Genomic DNA, 14,947 nt, shown 5'->3' on the forward strand with positions numbered 1-14,947 from the left:
CTTATGTGGGTCATTTATTTTCATCTTTTGAAAATCAGCTTAGATGTCACTCATGACAATAATAATCATTATTAGGATGATAGCTAACTATGCCAAGAACTGTTCGAAGCATATTCGATTTATCAACTCATTAAATTCTCACAACAGTTATTGAGATACATTTCTATTATTGTCCACATTTTACAGGCAAGGAAAGATAATTCAGAGAGATAAAGTAACTTGCCCGAGGTCACCAGACTAGTGGGTGAAGGCCTTGGGATAGAACTTAGGTAGCCTGTCACCATAGTTCACTTTTTAAACCATTATGCTACATTGCTTTCTGAATGTATTTCCAGATGCCCTCAGTTTGGGATAAGGACTCCTTATCATATGTTTAAATAGCATTCTGTACTTTATTTTTAATAATAACATTGTATGATAATTGCTTATGAATTTGTCTGTAGTCCCAACTAAAATTTAAGTTTTCTTTGGACAAGGACAATGTTTATCTTAACGTTTGTAAGTCCAGCATATAGTAGTTTCTCTATAAATATGTATTTGAGGAATGAATAAATTAATGATTGAATGAATGAAACACATGCAAAAATCTAAATTATTATATTTAAAATTGGTAGATAATAAGTTAAAAAAAAGAGAGATAAAGGGACCCTGCTTCTATGCAAACTTTGAATGCAATACAATTCTACATATGAATTTAGTTGTATTCACAACCTCTCAAAACAGGACAGCTTCTCTTTTCTTTGCTTAGTTTCCCTCCATACTCTTAGACATACAATCAAATGAAGAACTAATATCAGCCTTTCCTCAGAAAGTCTCTTCCAAGTTGACAGTCATTGTTAGGTTAGACCCAGCATCTTCTTGGCATTGGTTTCTAAGGCAGAACATGTCCAACTTAATAACATTTTTCTGAACTCTGCCACATCCAAAAACTCTCTCTCTCACACAGGCAGTGCTGGGAGAATCAGCTGAGAGCCAAGGGTAGCTGCGTATTCCCACGGACTATGTCAGAAATTTAGAGCAAACTCCCCAACTGAGCATTCCTTAATGTGCCACGCCCCTGGCTCACTGCCCTTGTAACCCACACTCTGGGACCGATGCTGAGCCCTTGTGCATGATCAGTGGGTCTCTCTTCCTAGACTTGTGAGACTGATGGGTCTGGAGAAGCACTAAGGCAGCCATTGGGTCCAATTTCTTTACTTATATTGAATACTTTTGAAATCTGTTCATTCATTCAACAGCTATTTATTGAGTCTCTACTAAATTTCTGGGATTGTCCCAGGATTTGGGGGATCCAGAGATAAATTAGATAGATAAGGCCCTTATTATCAGGGGGCTTGTATTCAAGTGGAGTTGATCTACATACAAGCAAATAAAATAATTTCTTTTTTTTTAATATGAACATATAAATTTATAATTTTTAATTGAAGTAGATTTACAGTGTTGTGTTAGTTACACAGCAAAGTGATTCAGTTATACATATATATCTATTTTTTCAGATTAATTTCCCTTATAGGTTAGGATAAAATATTGAGTATAGTTCTCTGTGCTTCACAGTAGGTCTTTGTTGGTTATCTGTTTTATATATAGTAGTGTGTATATGTTAATCCCAAACTCCTAATTTATCCTTCCCCCCTACAAATAAAATAATATCAATAAGCATGCCAATAACACAAAGTTAAGTGCTACCAACTTGCCCAAGTGAATCCCTTTCAGAACATACATCTTCCACAATCGTGTTGCCCCATCACATTTCCCTCTCTGATCAGCCAGTCTTCCTTGGACTTCTTCATGTTTCCTCCCAGCCTTTAATTGATTATAGGTAGAAAGTAATGAACCTTATTTTGGTTTAAAGTTATTTAGGATACTATTATTCCTGATCCTCTCCCAATCCTTATTTACTGTCAATGTACTAAAAATAACTTTTCTTATGCTTTCTTTTATTTTTCTCCTAGGAATTGACTATTACAACAAGATCATTGATGATTTGTTAACAAATGGGGTCACGCCCATAGTGACCCTCTATTACTTTGATTTGCCTCAGGCCTTGGAAGACCAAGGAGGTTGGTTGTCAGAGGCAATCGTTGAACCCTTCGACAAATATGCCCGGTTTTGCTTCAGTACATGTGGGGATCGAGTCAAGCAGCGGATCACTATAAATGAGCCTCATATTTTTGCCCTGCTGGCATATGAGTTTGGTGCATTTCCTCTTGGTGTGCCTTACGTTGGAACTAAAGTTTTATCAGGCAGCTCATAATTTGATTAAAGCTCATGCCAGATCCTGGCACAGCTATGAATCCTTATTCTGATAAGAGCAGAAAGGTATGGTGTCTCTCTCAATTTTTGCTGGCTGGGTGGAACCAGCAGATCCCAACTCAGTGTCTGACCAGGAAGCAGCTAAAAGAGCCGTGGCTTTCCAATTGGATTTCTTTGCTAAGCCCATATTTATTGACGGCGATTATCCTGCAGTTGTCAAGTCGCAGGTTGCCCTCACGAGTAAAAAGCAAGTTTATCCATCGTCCAGGCTTCCAGAATTTACAGAAGAGAATAAAGTGATCAAAGGCACTGCTGATTTCTTTGCTGTGCAGAATTATACGACTTGCTGAGTCAAGTACCAGGAGAATAAGAAAGGAGAACTGGGTTTACTCCAGGATGCAGAAGTTGAAGTTTTTCCAGACCCATCTTGTATAAGTTTGGATCGGGTCTATGTGTGCCATGGGGAATACGTAAACTACTGAAATACATTAAGGTAAATGCACCTTTTGTTTGCGTCCATGTGTATTCAAACATGGGAAGATGGGAAGACGGGCATGTTTCTGTGTGTATAAGAACCCGAACAAAGAATGATTTAGGCAATAGCATATACATTTGTTGGCCTGGGAAGAGATGATTAGGATTTAAGTCGATGGAGGTTAACTAGCTGATAAAGGGCTTCAAAGCTATTATTAAACTTAGGATTAAATTAAATCCTAAATTAAATTAAATTCAGTTGTGGCTACAGTAGCTTGGACATATTTTTCAGGCTGGGGTCACAACTGGAATTACTAAAAGGGATAATAAGGGTTGAAGTAGCTGGATCCTTTTTGGGTCTCTGTTACACTGGATGGCATCCAGGTAGCTGAAATTAAAAATTTTAAGTTATCAGTTTTTAGGATCCCTGCTGTGTGGGGGGATAGAGGCTGTAGCTGCTGGGAGGGACCCAGGGGTTAAGGAGAAATGACAACCAGCAGATGCTGATGGAAGAAAGATACTTCTGTCTTCTCATTATAACAAAAGTCATTTGACTGTCTTCATGGATATTTGCACAGTTTTTCTTTTCCATTGTTAGTTATAAAAGGTCAGCACGCAGAACATTAAGTTAATAGGGTCAGTGCAATTTGATGAAAACTAGTTTTGGGGTTGTAGAGAAGGTAGAGGGGAATGCACCTGATATAATGAGCTTTTTTTTTTTTAAAACATCTGTTTGGAATAAAACTTCTGCTTTCTTGTTCCAGGATATGTATAATAACCCTGTAATTTACATCACAGAGAATGGGTTTCCCCAGGGTGACCCGACATCTTTTGATGATGCTCAACGCTAGGAGTGTTTCAGACAGACGTTTCAGGAACTGTTCAAAGGTACCATTTGAAATGATGAAAGATCAATTGTGCAAGCTTAATATAATTTTCCCATGTGCCTGTTTGCATTCAGGAAAGACCAATGATTTTGAAAGCTGAAATTCATGTAAATCAGTGTAAAGCCATGTAATTAAGAGAGAGGGGAGGAAAAAAAAAGTATTTAGGAAAGAGGAAGGTGAGGATTTTGGTCTAGCTTCAACCTGCTGAAATTTAAGCAAGTAAAAAGCGACTGTCTTCAGCATTTTGTGACTCCTGGGTGAAGGTGACATGAATAGAAGGAGTGGTGGCTGTTGGGAGAGAACCTTAGTTATTACAAAAAGATCAGCTGTGACCAACTAGAGCATGTTTATTTGCATATTTTAATATCCTAACTACCAAGAAATGAATTGACAGAATTCTTAAAGGACCAAAATTAAGTATTTGTTCAATAAACTTTAAAGTGGTATGCATCTTCTATCAATGCATGTTTCATTTAAACTGTTACCAAGCAGCAGAAACAGTTTTTTTTTTGTCATATAGAATCTGTGAATTTTGTTTCAAGACAATATTATTATTCTGGTATCTCCTTTTCCCTGATGGGATTCCTTTCGTATTTGAAAACAAATGTGAAGGAATAATCTTTAACTGGTAGCACACATTTCTACCCCAGTTAATTTCTCCCTTTTAGCTACCACTTGGAACACTGTTGCTTCGTAAATTTAATTTCTCCTCCCTATAAAGGAATAATATCATAGCAACAAAATTCAATGCAAAATTAGATTTTCAATTTCCTTTCTTTAACCATGATAGGCACAGTTATTTCTCATCGTTCTGTTTGAGAGGTCCTGGAATGATTCTTTCCAAAATAAATCAGTAACATACTGGAATCAGCCAGAAGGAATTCTGGAAAGTGACATAAAGTGGTTTCTTTCCCAAACCTAAAATATATTGACTCAGTTCCTCACCTGGGCCTGGAGTTTATTGACAGAGGGCAGTTGGACTCCTACAGATTGATCCAAGCAAAATCATTCTTTTGTGTTGCAGACAAAACAGATTCATCCTCTGTGTGGGAATTCCCCATCTGATAAGAAAAGGAAATCTCTAGGTTTCTGAGATTCTCCCCACTTCTCCCTATAAATGACCCTATTCATAGTTAATTCACTGATGTTCCCAGCTTCACCCCAAGAGACAAGTAGGCTAGTTACCATCATCAGATTTATGGATGCCATAGGGAACACAAACGACTTGTCCAAGATTGTTCTGTGCATGTTAGGGAAAAGAGAGAAAGAATTGAAATTGGCTTTCTTCATTCCCAGCTCTGTTTAGTGCTAACATAAGGACATTTCATTGCTCTCTGAAATTGTTTCAAGTACTTTATACAGTCCCTTAGATCTTTAAGACCCTCAAACTAAGATAACTTAAAGATAGAAAAGTTACTGAAGGCAAGAGTAGAAAATGTGAGAAGATTTGGTTTGTGAGCGACAGGAGAGAATAATAGGTTTAGGAACAAAATCCTGTTTTTGAACTTGTTGAATTTCTATTGTACTTTTGAATTGATGTAAAAAGTATCACGTACTTAAACCATTAATTTTTCACAGCATCTACAATCTCTTCTGATTCTTAACATTAGATAATTTATATTCATTGTAATTAACACAAAATATTGTATTTATTTTGATTTTTAAAAAATATGTAGCCTTTCAAAATGTGCAGAAATGTACACATTGACCAAAAACCCTATATTAAGTGTATATTCTGGACTGGGTATAGTGATAGCTATTTTTCATATGTTGTTGTAGTGGACAACAATTTTTTCATCTGCAGTGAAACTCTCTTTTCTAGTAACGAATCCGTTTTTTTCTATGAAATACCCACCTCCCCCCATCCTTAGACTCACCATACCGAGGGCCATGTAAGTAGAATAAAATACTGCTGTTTGTCAATAGATAACTGATTGGTCTAGATATAGGCACATGACATGAGCTGGGCCAATCCCAGTTCTGCCCTAGGATTTAAAACTTGGACCAATCAGTTTGTCTGTCTCATAGCTTGGGTTGACCTTGGCAGGCCATTGGTGGCTATGCCTTGCCGTGTAAAGCTTAGGGGTAGTGAGAAGGTGAGCTGCAGGTGCCCCAAGGGAAATGGAGACAAGAAACGCGGAGAGATTCAGGAGGGCACTTGCACCTCTAATTCCACTTTTTCTTCAGAGCCAGTTGCATGCGTGTTCTTGAGAAACATTACTTTTACTTACAACTAAGTGCTCTTTCTGCTTCATCTGCTTCTGACTGGATTTCTATCACTTGGAACAAAGAAAGTCTTAATTGATGCCATCATCTCATTTTATTTTCAAAACAGTGAGATGAGGTCATTGCTCCTAATTTACAGATGAGCAAACTGAGTTTCAAAGAAGCTAAGTCATTTGCTCAAGATCACAAAGTTACTAAGTAGTATTTACTAGAACAAGGCAGAATGTGTATATTATTATTACTACTACTGTTGGTATTGGGCTTTCTGACTCAGAGTGCTTGCTTGTCCCACCACACTTCTCCAAACTTTTCCTCACCTTTGGTGCCCTGGGCTTGCACATATTCTTTGAAAGTGCTTCATGCTGCTTCTGCAACAGCCGACAGGTCCTACGACCTTGGACAAAACTCAGACACCCTGTATCCTGCCTGTTGTCAGAGGCACAGAGCTGAAGTTACTGATCGATTTCCTGAGACTCTTCCAAGGTAGCGCTGATGATCTTGGTTGGTGAGAACCTTACTAGTAAGAAGCACCTTGTGTGCAATTAAAAATAATAACAGACCGAGGAAGACATTTGTGGGAAGTGCTGCAGGTGGGAGCCCTCCAGAACCCAGGGAGCCCATAGATGGACTATGGCTTTGTGATTCCCATGAAAAAAGCCCTCCCTCCAACATCACGCACCCGGACAGGCACATAATGACACCATAGTTGGATCAATGGCGGCGTCTGCCTGGAGGTCTTACTAATCTCTTCAGGTAAAATCCCACAATTAATTGAGCAGTAAAAAGAAAGCTAATGTTTCTGTTTCCTTTTGGGAAAGAAAAAAAAAAAAAGAGGAAAAATGTCATTTCAAGAAAAAAAAATCAGCTAACACCTTTTTAACCATTGCATTATTTAAATGCCTTTAAATAGATTGTGTTTTAATTAATGCAGATATAGATGAGAGAAAAGCAACAGTGGAGACAAAAACACTGTAAATAACATAGAACTAGGCTTGCATTCCAGTTCCAGTTATTCAAGGATGGGCAAAAGGTTCAAACTCCCAAACTCTCAGTTTGTTCAGCAATAAAAATGGGGTAACACTTTCCCTGGCAGAGTTGTTGAAAAGATTTTGCTTAATAAGCTATTGTGTTAAACACCCCAAGCAATTGTCTGGCACATGGTAGGCCCTCAACAGATGGTATAATTATTATTATTACAAAATGTGCATTTTTAAGAACATATTTATCACCCCAAGTTATTTTCCTTATTATTTAAAAAATAGAATACCAAGACATTAAAAAAAAATTCCATCCTCCCTCAAGTCTCTAAGTTATGGCAGAACATTCCCCTATGTCTGCAATTTTCTCCATCATTCTTTTTGGGAAACCTCTGAATGAGTGTTGTAACATTGGCCCTCTGGCTATCTATGATTGAGCCCTGTGGAGGACAAAGCAGCCAGGACCTCCCTCCATTCGTTATTCCTTTGGAGAGGTTGCCAGATTAGGTGAAAAATCAAACCATTGCAGCAGAAACAACTGTCCATCAACTGGGTACCTGGAATTGTTCTGACACAGGAAGTTTTGGAAAAGCTCAGGGAGCAGTGATCTTCAAAGAGTTAGGCTTTTCTCACATGATATGAATCTTTATTATATACATAAAATTTACACCAGTCCTCGCTGCTCTGGAGCCAGCAGGCAAGTTTAAGTTCGTATGTAATCACACACAAAGGGATACCTCAATAATCTGAATGTTGATGAGCAGGTGAGAAAGTGTGAGAAATCAGGGGAAGTTATTCTTAATGGGTGATACTTGACCCATGACCTAAACTCTCCTAAAAGGGGATTCCAGTTAGGTTCAACCTGCTCCTCACACCTACTGAATATATGCCTGTTCTTGGCTTGGTTCCCAATCTTTCCTCAACTGGAATGTCATGGTCTTTGCCTTCTTCCTGGCCCAGTCCTGTTTGGGGTAGATCTAGCTTGAAGTCAGGCAAGACATGGGTTTGAAATTTAGTTCTTCCACTTACAAGTTCAATAATTTGGGGAAAAGTCTTAAGCAAACAACACTTCAGCCATCTAATTTTTAAAATGGGGATAATAAGAACATCTATCTTCTAAAACATGGTGAAAAATGAAAAAGATAATGCATATCAAGCCTACATACAGAGTCTGGTACATTAAGAAAGATTCCATAATGATGGTTAATTTTGGGGGGCATCTCTGAGCCCTCTGAGAGTTGGAGCTGTGTCTTTTTTATAGTTATATCTTCAGCCCAGAGCACCATTTCTGTCATGTAGTAGCTTTCTACACATGTTTGTTGAATTTGGTTGTGTCTATCAGAGAAGAGTTAGTCAATGGATAATGAGAAATAAATGATGAAATGATTGGGAACTGTATTTTCTTTCCCTAAAGAAATATACCCCACACAGGAAAAAAAATGCAGCCTTCTGGAAAGTTTCTGAGCCAGACCAACTTTCCAGTGAGATCCATGCCTGAGTTAGCACAGTAGTAGATGATTGCAGAGAAGATTTGTTAATGACCAGCTTTAGGCTTTTAATGACAAAACCCCTCAGCAAGATGTCATCAAATTTATTGAAGACTTCACTGAAAGTGTTGAAGCTGATGCATTGTAACAAGAAGGTTATAAATCTTGCAGCTTGGGTATACCACCAAGACAGGATGCTGAGCGCAGAATCACCCTGCTGTTGTCTGTCAGCATTCTCCCTCCCTCACTTCCCATGGAGAACCAGGAAAGGAGAAATACATCCATTTCCAAAAGTGGTGCAGACCTGGCAGCCACCTGCCTATGTCAGTTTCAGACCACAGAGACCCATTTAACTGGACAAAATGTGTTAAGCACCTGTGTTTTTCTAAATGTGCATTAAAAAATCCTAAGAATTAGGGGAAGATCTCAAAGTTTGACACATTGACCTTTTGGAAAAATGAACCTATTAAAAATCCATTGCAAGCTCAGAATAGAGACTCAGTTACCTGAATATAGAGTATCACTCCATGTCTATTGTTTTATTGCTTCTCAAAGTAAACCTTTGTCAACCTAGCCCTATGGAGCAGTTTCATCTCATAGCTCACGGAGAACTCACAGCTTTGGGAACGTGTGGGGTGGAATGTTGGATGCACTTAATACTGTTGCTCCTGGCTGGACTGGATGGGGCTAGCGAAGAGGAGTCAAGATCAGAATAGAGGGCTTCCCTGGTGGCGCAGTGGTTGAGAGTCCGCCTGCCGATGCAGGGGACACGGGCTCGTGCCCCGGTCCGGGAGGATCCCACGTGCCGCGGAGCGGCTGGCCCCGTGAGCCATGGCCGCTGAGCCTGCGCGTCCGGAGCGCTCCGCAACGGGAGAGGCCACAACAGTGAGAGGCCCGCGTACCGCAAAAAAAAAAAAAAAGATCGGAATAGAGAAGGAAGAACGAGATTCGAAGGCCGTGCGCAAGAATCGTTTGTGTGTGCTAGTTTACGGACTTGTAGCACTTGAAAAGTCATAAAGAAAACAATTTCCAATATATCTGTATCCCACCAACCTACATACTCAGACCACACATAAACTCAGGCAGCCAAAGATTACAGAGTAAACCTTAAGCAGAGATATGCCAGATGACCTTCCCCTATTGCTTCTCCCCTACTTCTCCCCAAAGTTCAGTAGCATACTTACCTTTGTCTTCCATTCCCCCGTATGAAGGGTGGCAGAGTAGAAAGTCTGAAGGGTCTGAAGAGTGAAGACTAAGTCCTGGGTTCTGGTGGTGTGCACTTGGGGAAGTTCTCATTGGGACTCTGAATGTCAACCTCCTCACCTGTTAAATGGGACAGATGCTAATTGCCATCCTGCCTAACCCAAAGTCAGTTGTGAAAATAAAGTAATTTATGTGTATGTATGTCCTGAGCACCTTAAAATGTTAGATATTATTCTCATATTTGATATAGTTACTTTACACCTTTAAGGACATCATCACTCTGGCCAAAAATACATAATCTGGACCTTAGTGTTCTCCACTGCAAAGGGAAGTGTTTGGTGCCCATTATCCAGATCCTGTCAACATTTACAATTCTCATATTCTATGGTTTTTATTTTCCTGCACGTTTCTGAAGGGCTATGACAGTGGGATCAGATTAGGGGTTTGAGAGACCGTGTTCTATGACCAAGTGACTGGTGTGGTGCTTGGCAAAGCTCAGAATCACACACACACACACACACACACACACACACTCTGCTGTTGAACTACTTCACCAGACTTATCCAGGTGAGGCCCATACTGATGTGATCAGGAACATACACCATTTATCGGGCACACCCTTTTAGAAACACAGAACCTGGTGCATCTGCTTCCTGGGAACAGGTTTCATGGAGTTACCCATTTGACAAGCAGCTCAGTCACACATCTGCCCTTGTGCTTCCTGATTAGAAACCATTCTTTATCTTCTATTTCCATAGCATTCTAATACATATGCTCTGCCCCCACAGGTGGACATTCCCTTGGGCTTCTTTTTAATTCAGTTCCAACTGTTTTGAGGGGATAATTACTTAAGGTTCTCCACCACATCAGACCCAGTGAATTTTAATACTACTATACAGCCTTTAAAAAGTTTATTTAGATGATTCCAAACTCATCCTCCATTTTTAGAACAATCTGTCCAGTAGTTTTTGTGTTGATGTAGCAGCAAACAGAAGTGCAGTTGTATTTTTATAACTGTAAAAGAGACCTGTAAAATAATCAAAGTATAATTTATCTGAAGAAAATCTATTTTTCCAGTATAAAGAGTAGACTCAATAGAATCTTGAAAAAGGGGCAAAAATAAGGATTTGATAATGCTTTTTAAAATGAAGCATAATTGAGATATAACATTGTATAAGTTTAAGGTGTACAACATGTTGATTTGATACATTTATATATTATGATATATATTATAATATCACCATCTTAGTGTTAGCTAAAACCTCTAATATGTTACAGAGTTATTATTTCCTTTTTTTTTTTTTTGGCAGTAGGGACAATTAAGATCTAGTCTCTTACAACTTTGCAGTTTATAATACAGTATTGCTGACTATAATCACTATACTGTGCATTAGCTCTCCAGAACTTACCTATTTATCTATTAGTTCATAGTTTGTACCCTTAAACAACGTCTCCCTGCACCCCCAGCCTCTGGTAACCACCATTATACTCTCTGTTTTTACAACTTTGGCTTTTTTAGATTCCACATATAAGTGATTTTATACAATATTTGTATTTTTCTGTCTGACTTTTCACTTTGCGTAATGCCCTCAAGTTCCATCCATGTTGTTGCAAATGGCAGGATTACTTTTTCCTTCTTCTCATGGCAGAATAATAGTCCACTGTTTGTGTGTGTGTGTGTGTATGTACGTATATATCAAAACTTCATTATTATACATTCATCTGTAGATCTGTTGATCATTTGTTGATGGACACTTAGGTTGTTTCCATATCTTGGTTATTGTCAATAATGCTGCAATAAACATAGGAGTTCATATATCTCTTGACTATCATCAAGAAGACTAGAGATAATTATTGGCGAGGATGTGGGGATAAAAGAACTCTTGTACACTGTTGGTAGGAATGTAAATTGATTCAGCCACCATGGAAAACAGTATGGAGGTTCCTGAAAAAATTAAAAATAGAACTACTATATGATACAGCAAAATCCACTTCTGGGTATATATCCAAAGGAAATGGAAACAGGAGTTTGAAGAGTTGATGACTTTTTTCACCTGTTTGGGGAGAGAGCAATACTGGAATATTCACGTGTTGAGAGGGCTATTGGAATTGAGAGAAGGTGAACATCTCAGGTTTTCCCCAGGTGAAGTTGTCCTCAATTGTCTGTCTACATAAGCTCTTATTTTCTGATCTCCAAAATAACCTGATTACCACCTGGCCTCTCAGTTACCTAAGAACCTGCTTTGGAACAAGGCTAGTAGAATTTCTCTTAGTGTGATTGGCAGGGATTGCCTGGATAACTGTGTTAAGATGGATTCTGTTGGACAGCTGTGGGCTCTTGGAAAGAAGAGGGAGAAGTGGATGGCCAGGTGTTAGCCATTCCTACTCAGGAAACTCAGGAAACTTTTGGAGTTTTCCAAATCTTGGAAAAGGATATTCCCCACTATAAATTATTACATTGACATTATGTCTTATAAATCAAAGTCTTGTGAGTTCATCAGTGGAGATTAGCTCTGGGTGCACTAAGAAAATGAGTGTCTGGATTTGCAGTGTTGCTAATTAGACCTTAAGCAGTGTTAATCTCACCAGTTCTATGGCCTTCCCCTCTGTGGTCTTATCTTACCTATTTATAACTTTAATATTACTTATGCTGGACAATTGCTCTACAGTGACATAAATATTGTTTCTGCCAGCTTTCCCAAGCTTTTCATTGAGTAAATTCCTGGTTAACTACACCCTATATTGTTTTTTCAATATTGAGCCTGACACTGTATACAAGAAAATCAACAATATTATGAATAAAACATTAAACATTGGTGCCATAAACTGATTCATGAGACCCTCGTACAACTGCAGCCCTGTCACAATTGAATACTTGTTGAATAAGCCAACTGAATAGACGGAACTTGGGAAACACTTTGGTTTTTGAAGACAATGCCCATTATAATCCTTGAAAGGAAGGGAAAAAACCATTTTTAGGAGAAAATGGAAGTTATTAAAAGGTATAAGCATTCACAGACAAGAGCAGTGTGTAGTAAGATTTTATGCACCATTTTTTTACAGACAAAATTCTAACCAGAATACAGTTTTGGGGTTTTTAGTTCTATACTCAGCATTCAGTAAGTGCTAAGTAAATGTTTAATGAGTGACTAGGAGATTGAATCTACATTAGCAGGAAAACTGAATTACTCTCCAGAATTTCAATGAATATTAGGTTTATACCATCATTTTGCTTTTTAAAAGAATTTAAATGGTAGATTGTTTTTACTATTATGAGAACAATTTTCATGCTTAGGCATGAGTGCTAATTGTACCCTTTTGACATTAAACTTGGTTGTGTTGTGACAATAATTGAAATCTATGCTAAAGTTTTTTAACCTTTCTGTAAATGCACTTAACCTCTCTGTGCCTCAGTTTCTTCATTTGAAGAATAAAAGACTTAAACTAGCTATTCTTTTGGGATCCTTCCAGTTTAAGAATTATGTGACCCTCTAGATATTCTTTCTCGGCAGGTATGTCAAGGATCATATTTTATTAGAACTCTTAGTAATTTCTTAGGCTATTTAAAAAAAAATTAAGTCTAAGGAATTATAATTAATAGTCTTTTTAAAATAACTTTCTTCATTCTTCTCATCCAGCTACTTAATTTGAAATGTGAACACTTTTTTTATCTGGGCATAAAATTAGACCTTGCTCTCCAATGAACTGATTCTATTGATATTGATTCAGTTTCCAGGTAACATTTTCTTGACCTTCAATCTGGGTGTTTCCTCCTTTATTCATTTGTATTGAAAATGAACCTCACTTTTCTTCCCCTGAGAAAGTTATCCCTTGAGTTCAGAAACAGAAGGGTCACCTCACCTTCAAGTTTTACGAAGTTACTGTGGAGAGTGTAAAATCTCAGAGAGGAAATTGAATGAACAAATCAGTTCAAAGCATTAGAGGACAATTCTCAATTGAACAACTCCACGGCAGTTACAGTCATGAGCAGTGAAATCACCTTTCAAAACAGGATCATGGCAAGCACCACCTAATGTATCAAGTTTTAAGACAGTTAAGTATGATTTTCAAGCTTTGCCATAAATGCATAATTTAATTCAGTTAGGCAGTGCAGTAATTTTAACTTTCTTTAAATTTAACTTGAGCATGAAACTTTTGTCTCTGGGCAAGATCCTGAATTAGAAGGGAGGATCAGATTTCAGAATTACCTTCCCGCAATAATTCTGGGGAGAGACTTCATATATGGGAAGTCTGTTTTTTTATTCTGAATTTTTGAGCAGAGAGAACTCTAATCAGGGCTCCTTTGACCCCAAGTTACTGTTTAGGTAGCATTTTCTTCAATACAATGAAAATATCAGCATGGTGCTAGAGATGAAAATAGTTCCTTTTAAGGCTTCTTAAGGCTTATCTGGAAATGCTACATGCAGCAGGAAGGCCAGTCTCTTTGATGAGGGTCATCTCAGAAGTGCAGCGTCTTCTTGGTGTGAATGAGATTAGCTAATGAAACAGTATCATGGCCGGAGATGATTCCATGCCCTTCTAAAGTTTAGCCACTTTCCCTCCTTGTTTGTGATATTCCATTATAGGAATCACTGTCTGCTTTGAGATAAGTGAAACCATTATGTGTGGAGGAAGAAGAGGCATTGGAGCCTTGAAGAATGTTAATTGGTGCTTGTGAATACAGGTGAACAAGAAGCCATAAATGTCTCAGGTGAAATTGTGACTGAGCTTGGGACTAAAAAGTAGATGATGGGAGAAGGAATGTACCACACCTGTTTATGAAATAACTTTTTTTCTCCCCTAACAAGTTGAATTCATTTCTTTTATAGATGTAAATCCAGCCTAAAGTCTTAAATAATTTTAAATGACCATGTTCTTTTACGAGGCAATTCAAATATTGGGTTGGCCAAAAAGCTCGTTTGTGTTTTTTTGTAAGATGTTATGGAAAAACCTAACAAACTTTTTGGCCAACCCAATGTATTTTATAGTTAAAGATAAGTGTATTAACACAAAAATTAGATCACTGAATAAAATATGAGTAAATGAATGTATATTAAATATATACATTTATTGGTAAATCATTTTGTTATGTGGCTGAGGCTGTGCTAATTTAGTCTCTTAAAATATTTTCTTCCGAAGATGTTCAGGCTATATTCTTCATCCTTTGAATGAGCAGTTGGCCTTTTATTAAAAAAAAACAAACAAACAAACAAAAATATTTCATGCCCAGAGTTTGCTGCCCTCATGAATACATGGTAGCAATCTCAAGAATGGCTGAGAAAAATTCTTCAGCGTGTCTGGAAAAACAAAGAGTATGGGGCTTCCCTGGTGGCGCAGTGGTTGAGAGTCTGCCTGCCGATGCAGGGGACACGGGTTCGTGCCCCGGTCCGGGAGGATACCACATGCTGTGGAGCGGCTGGGCCCGTGAGCCATGGCCGCT

The 14,947-nt window shown here is 38.2% G+C and overlaps 1 pseudogene; it reads left to right on the plus strand.

Annotated features, from left to right (window-relative positions):
* LOC111171607 (cytosolic beta-glucosidase-like) overlaps positions 1-14,947 on the plus strand; it is a 151,309-nt pseudogene that overhangs the window by 61,474 nt on the left and 74,888 nt on the right.

This window comes from Delphinapterus leucas, chromosome 5 (genome assembly GCF_059928025.1).
Source record: "Delphinapterus leucas isolate spDelLeu-1000000601 "Yukka" chromosome 5, BTC_Dleu_Yukka2, whole genome shotgun sequence".
Classification (NCBI taxonomy): domain Eukaryota; kingdom Metazoa; phylum Chordata; class Mammalia; order Artiodactyla; family Monodontidae; genus Delphinapterus; species Delphinapterus leucas.